The sequence below is a fragment of the Eptesicus fuscus genome, chromosome 20 (genome assembly GCF_027574615.1).
Source record: "Eptesicus fuscus isolate TK198812 chromosome 20, DD_ASM_mEF_20220401, whole genome shotgun sequence".
NCBI classification, from domain to species: domain Eukaryota; kingdom Metazoa; phylum Chordata; class Mammalia; order Chiroptera; family Vespertilionidae; genus Eptesicus; species Eptesicus fuscus.
In genome coordinates, this window is record NC_072492.1 from 50,176,200 (window position 1) to 50,183,026 (window position 6,827).

Below are 6,827 nucleotides of genomic sequence, written 5' to 3' on the forward strand. Positions count from 1 at the left end.
GGGTGGGGGGGCAGAGAGGGTGGGGCTGAGCGTTCTGAGGTCCACGTACGGGAGGGCCTCAGCCACGCGCCCGGGTCAAGACGGCCTGAGCTCCAGCCCTGGGAAGCCGAGGGTCCCTCCCGTCTGTGAGGCAGGCATGGGGACAGGCCCACCTGGGCGGCCGCAGACGGAGGTGCCCCCCGGGTCAGCGGCGGCCCGGCGTGTCGTGCCCTGGCCTGTGAGCGCTGCCGCCGGGAGCCTGCGTGTTTGTGGTGATGCCACGGCCCAGGCGCCGGGGCCTTCGGAGCGCCGCCTGCTGCCCGCCTGCCTCCGAGGAAGAGACACACACACACACAGAGGCGCGGGGCGCAGGCCTGGCGGGTTCTGGCCCGAGGGCTCCGAGTTTGGGGGAGCGGGAGCGGGAGAGACGCGGTGCTGTTTAGGACGCGTTAGAAACACTGCCCGGATCGGGGAAATTAAATATCGCAGCTTTTAACGGCAGCCGCAAGCTGGCAGTGAATAAGCGCTCGGCTTTCCGCCTGACACTCTCATCTAACACCCCCCCCCCCCCCCCCCGCACCTCATTTGTAATTACTCCCAAACGCGGGGAGGACGGGCCCGCCCTGCCCCGGCCCCGCCCCCCCCCCAGGCTGGGCCGGCAGTGACCACAACCCTGTCCAGGAGGTGGGGGTGGGGGTCTGAATGTGGCTCATTACGATTGAAAAATCAATTTTTAATCGAAGGTATTCTCTGAACAGGCCCTGCTGCCCACGGCTGAGCACTGACGGGATTTCCACCCCAAGCTGCCCCTTCTCTGTGGACACCCCTCCCTGACCTGCTGACCCTAGCAGGACTGACCAAGCCGCCAGATCGCCCCCCCATCCCCTGGGGCTTCAGAGGGCGAGGACCAGGTGGCCAGATCACCCTCAGAGGGGCGTGCAGGTGGGGAGGGGCGTGCAGGTGGGGAGGGGCGTGCAGGTGGGGAGGGGCGTGCAGGTGGGGAGGGGCGTGCAGGTGGGGAGGGGCGTGCAGGTGGGGAGGGGCGTGCAGGTGGGGAGGGGCGTGCAGGTGGGGAGAGGCGTGCAGGTGGGGAGAGGCGTGCAGGTGGGGAGGGGCGTGCAGGTGGGAGGGGCGTGCAGGTGGGGAGGGGCGTGCAGGTGGGGAGAGGCGTGCAGGTGGGGAGGGGCGTGCAGGTGGGGAGAGGCGTGCAGGTGGGGAGGGGCGTGCAGGTGGGAGGGGCGTGCAGGTGGGAGGGGCGTGCAGGTGGGGAGGGGCGTGCAGGTGGGGAGGGGCGTGCAGGTGGGGAGGGGCGTGCAGGTGGGAGGGGCGTGCAGGTGGGAGGGGCGTGCAGGTGGGGAGGGGCGTGCAGGTGGGGAGGGGCGTGCAGGTGGGAGGGGCGTGCAGGTGGGGAGGGGCGTGCAGGTGGGGAGGGGCGTGCAGGTGGGAGGGGCGTGCAGGTGGGAGGGGCGTGCAGGTGGGAGGGGCGTGCAGGTGGGAGGGGCCTGCTGGTGGGGAGCCTGCCTCCCCCCCCCACACTGGCTGGCAGGACGCTGGGTCTGGGATGAACAGGCCAAGAGTGGCCACTTGTGGACTCAGCCTGGGTGCCGCGCGGCGTGGTGTCGGCCTGCTGGGCGGGGGGCAGGATCTCATGGGCTGTTCTGGCTCTGGGCCCTCATCACGGGCCAGGACAGGGGACAGGAGGGTCCCAGGGAGCGCTGCCCCGCCCCGAAGCCTGCAGGCCCCTCCCCCGCATCTCTGCAAGCGGCTCCTCCCAGTCCCGAGGGGTCTGGGCCTCAGGACAAGGGGAGGAAGGTGAGGGACCTGGAGCAAAGGGGTGTCCATTTTAAAATATAGATATTTCTTATTGATTTCAGAGAGCAAGGGAGAGAGACAGAACATCAACGCTGAGAGAGAAGCACTGATTGGCTGCCTCCTCCGCCCTGACCGGGAATCCAGCCGCGACCTCCTGGTTCATAGGTCGACGCTCACCCACTGGGCCACGCCGGCCCGAAAAGGGTCCGTTTCTACGGGGGATTCACCACACGCCCCCAGGACCGGCTCACGGCACAGGGAGGACGCCCGTTTAATTCCTCTTCGGGGGCAGCCGGCTGGGTCTGGGATGGACTGAGGCCCAGGACGGGGTCCTCGTGCCCACACCTTGGAGGGGTGTCCCGGGGCCCCTTCTGCTCCCCGCCAGGTGGGAGGCAGGTTGGTGAGACCTGGGAGGGCCGGGCGTCCGGGGCTCGGAGCCTGCCAGGGACCCTGCCTGCGCCCACGTGGGTGTCCGGCCCCGCGCCACAGCCCGTGACGAGGCGGCAGCTCGTCCTGAGCTCTGACAAGTGTCTTCGATCCAGCCTCCCTCTCAGGCTAATGACAGTCAACACGGAACACGGCTGCGAGGGGAGACAATTACTCCCTGAAAAGGAATTGACTGATCCCCATCATTTCTCAAGGAATCACTGACCTGTGAATATTTCATTACCCGAAACGCCGCGCCACCCATACAAAGCAGCTGCTGCGGCACGCGGGAGCCGCCGGGACCAGGCGCCCCCCCTCGGCGGGATCCCCCTCCGGGCTGTGTCCCATGGACACGTCCTCAGCACAAGAGTGACGGGCCCGAGGCCTGGGCGCATCCGCGGGGCGGTGACCACCCACACTCCTGGCCCTGAGCACCGCCCGAGCGTCCAGCCCCAGATCTGGGGTCCCGTCTGCAGCCGGGGTCCCTCCCAAGCCTCCCTCGGTGGCCTCCCTCAGTTCTTTTCTGGTCTTGGGCGGGTCTGGTCTAGATGTTTCCAGAAGCTCCTGCTGCCCTGCTCTGTGGCCCCAGGGGGTGGGGGAGCAGTGCTTGGCCATGTGACTGCTGAGCCGCACCCCAATGCTGGCTGGGCCTCCGCTTCCAAGCCCCCAAACGAGGCTACACACCGGGGCTCCCCGCAGGCGGCTGAGGGTGGAACGAGACAGGAAACCGCATCCCGGTGCCCTGGGGACAAGGAGCCGGCCGCTGGCAGTGATGTTCACGGGAGACGCTGTCCCAGGCACTCCGACGCAGGGTCTGAGCACGGAGGGAGGCGGGCGGCCCCCACGGCGGTCCCTGCACCTCCGGGGCCTCCGAGGCGGAGGCGGAGGCGGAGGCTGGGCTCCCCAGAGGACGGGAAAGGCTGGGACCATCAGCCACGGAGTCTGCAGGACTGGCGGGCGGAGGGGACAGGCCGGCCTTTCTGCAGGAATTGCAAGGGGCTGGAACTCATTTAAGAAACACTAACAAGAACCCGCCCCCCCCCCCCCCCACACACACACACACCCTCCCCGCCCACCCTCCCTCCCCGACGCTGCTCTGGGCTGTGGGAGCGGCCCAAGCACCTGGCCCGCGGACACCAACTGGGGACACTGGGGACGGGCACCTTTAAGCTGCAGACACCAGCAGACCCTTCAGGGCCTGAGGCTCCTGCAGCTCCAGCTGTGGGAAGGCGAGGGCGTGGCTGTTCCTGCCCGGCTCCATGGGGGGGGGGGGGGTGGTGTTTCCAAACCAGACGCAGGGCAGGGAGGAGTCAGGGCCCCCCTGGGTTCAGATCTGGCTGCAGAGGAGCCGGTGCAGGGCGGCAGGGAGGAGGGGTGCAGGGCGGCAGGGAGGAGGGGTGCAGGGCTGCAGAGGAGCGGGTGCAGGGCGGCAGGGAGGAGGGGTGCGGGGCGGCAGGGAGGAGGGGGTGCAGGGCTGCAGAGGAGCGGGTGCAGGGCGGCAGGGAGGAGGGGTGCGGGGCGGCAGGGAGGAGGGGTGCGGGGCGGCAGGGAGGAGGGGTGCGGGGCGGCAGGGAGGAGGGGTGCAGGGCAGCAGGGAGGAGGGGTGCAGGGCTGCAGAGGAGCGGGTGCAGGGCGGCAGGGAGGAGGGGGTGCAGGGCTGCAGAGGAGCGGGTGCAGGGCGGCAGGGAGGAGGGGGTGCAGGGCTGCAGAGGAGCGGGTGCAGGGCGGCAGGGAGGAGGGGTGCAGGGCGGCAGGGAGGAGGGGTGCAGGGCGGCAGGGAGGAGGGGTGCAGGGTTGCAGAGGAGCGGGTGCAGGGCGGCAGGGAGGAGGGGTGCAGGGCGGCAGGGAGGAGGGGTGCAGGGCTGCAGAGGAAGGAGGGGGAGGGGGCGGGCCAGGGAGGGGGGGGGGCTGCGGGAGGCGGCAGGGAGGAGGGGTGCAGGGCTGCAGAGGAGCGGGTGCAGGGCGGCAGGGAGGAGGGGTGCAGGGCGGCAGGGAGGAGGGGTGCAGGGACGGCAGGGGAGGAGGGGGGGGCTGCGGCGGCGGGGCGGCAGGGAGGAGGGGTGCGGGGCGGCAGGGAGGAGGGGTGCGGGGGCAGGTGCAGGGTGGCGGGGGCGGGCGGCAGGGAGGGGGGTGCAGGCGGCAGGGAGGAAGGGGCAGGGGCAGGGAGGAGGGGTGCAGGGCGGCAGGGAGGAGGGGTGCAGGGCGGCAGGGAGGAGGGGTGCAGGGCTGCAGGGGAGGGGTGCGGGGCGGCAGGGAGGAGGGGTGCAGGGCGGCAGGGAGGAAGGGTGCGGGGCGGCAGGGAGGAGGGGTGCAGGGCGGCAGGGAGGAGGGGTGCAGGGCGGCAGGGAGGAGGGGTGCAGGGCGGGTTGGGGCTGCAGGAGGGCTCTGCCTCGGGGCTGGGGGCAGCGGGAGGTGCTGTCCTGGGGGGAGCGCAGAGGCGTGCAGGACCCTGCAGTCCTGGAACGCGGTTGTCTGCGTGGAGGAGCTGGAGGCAGCGAGGCGTGAGACACCGGGAGGCGTGACGTGGGGCGTCTGTGGAAAATTCCTGCCGCAGAACCTCAGTCTCCTCCCCTGCCCCTGCCAGCCAGGAGAACCCCAGGAAGCCGGGGCGCTGGGCCCAGCCCGTGTGCTCCCTGGAGCCTTCTCCCACCTGCCCAACGCCCAGTCTGGTCCCGGGGCACCGAGGGGGGTCCCGGGGCACCGAGGGGCGTCCTGGGGCCCTGAGGGGGTCGGGCTGCTGACCAAGGGCCCGCAGCTCCCGGGGAGGCTGGTCCTGCAGAGAAGGGGCAGGACGGCCGCCATCTGTCGCCAGGCACGGGGCTTCCCTGAGCATCTCTGCAGCCAGAGGGGCACAGGAGGGTGGGAGCCACGTCCCTCAGGGGGGACCCTGGCGGGGCGGGCACCTTCCCGTTGCCGGGGGGGGGGGTGCTCCCGTGTCCCATCCCACAAGGCTGCGCAGGAGCCGTGGAAACGGGACACAGTGAGGGGTGAGGTGAGTGAGGCCGAGACAGGGCAGAACCCAAGGCAGCCGTGCTGAGGCTCGAGTTCGGGGCTCACCCCTCCCTCTGGGGGAGGGAGCAGACCCCACTGACCCTCCACCTCCCGGACTGGCCACGCTGCCCTGTGTGACTCAGGGCTCCCGGCCCCTCAGGCAGCCCTGCTCAACCACTGAGCCACACGGGCCGGCTTCCTTTCCTTTCTCTTCTTCCCGACCATCATTTGTTGCCCTCAGCTGACCCCTGCAGGCCCCGGGCCCCCAAGAGCTGGGAGGGACGGGCCTACCTCCCACGCCTTCCTCAGAGCACCTGCGTACTTCCGTGTCACCTGCACACAAATACATGCATGCACGCGCACACACGCATGCACTCACACACACAAATGCATGAACACACATGCATGCACACGCACACACACACATGCATGCACTCACACACATGCACACACATACACATGTGCACACCCACAGGCAGCCGCCCCTTCCTCAGCCCCCGGGGGGCCGAGGCCGCTGTGCCAGGCTCCCGGGCCCGACGTGGAGGCGCCCTGCACAGACATGAACGGTGGCCTCCCTCCCAAGGCCTCAGGGGTCTGTCCCGCCCGCTGACCGGCAGCGGCCCGCGCCGCAGCATTTTGGGCAATCAGCCAGCGGGGCCTGTGGTTCCGCCCTCCCCAGGGCTCCCTACCACACCGCGATTTTATTCTGAACATTCAGCCCACAAAGTGGGGGTGTGGCTGCCCCAGAGTAGCTCAGGACCCACTCCACGTCCCCGAGCCCCACAGTTCCCCAACAGCCACCGAACCCCTCAGCGCGCCTGGTCCCACCTCCCCAGGCGCCCCTAGCTCAGCAAAGGGCCCGCTGCCCCCCGCGGGCAGGAGGTGAGTGGCGGGGAGGTCCGGACCGCGGCTCCCGGCTCTGTCAGACGGACACCTCGGAGCGAAGCCAGCATGAAATATTCATGCGGTAAGTGGTGCAGTTTTGCCTGCATTCAGCCAACTTCATGTATATTTCAGAGAATTATGAAACGGTGATGTGCGGCCCGGGCACCGAGACCCGGGCGGGGTGGGGGGCGCACCGGGGCCTGCGGTGGCCAGATTGGGGCCGGGCTGTGAGGTGGTGAGCCTGGGCCAGGGCGTGGGGGGCAGGGAAGTTCTGAGGTGAAGGAGGAGAGGGTGTACCCCGTCTCCGCCTCACCCTGTTCCGAGGTGGTATCCCCGTCAGGAGCACAGAGCAAGGAGGCCACTCGGAACAGGGTGAGGAGGAGACGGGGTGCACACCAGCTCCCGGGCAGGGCGTGGCGAGAGGGGTGGGGCGGGGGAGCCGTGAGGGCTGCAGGACCGGGAAGGAGCCGGCCCACCCCCACCCCCTGGACAGAGGCAGGGGGCACCCGCCTGTCCCTCGGCTCCCCACGCGCACCTCTCCCCTCGGTGGCCCAGACAGCTCCGGTTTCAGCCGTGTCAGCACCGGCCGCTCCTGGGCGCAGAGCAGCTGGCGCCTCGGGGGGGTTCCGAGCGGGTCCTGCAGTCCCGAGGAGGCCACCTGGGTCCCGCCCCTCAGGGTCCTGCCCAGCGGGCGGACGGCAGCTCCGGCCGAGCCCTCCTCTGGCCGGGGGTCT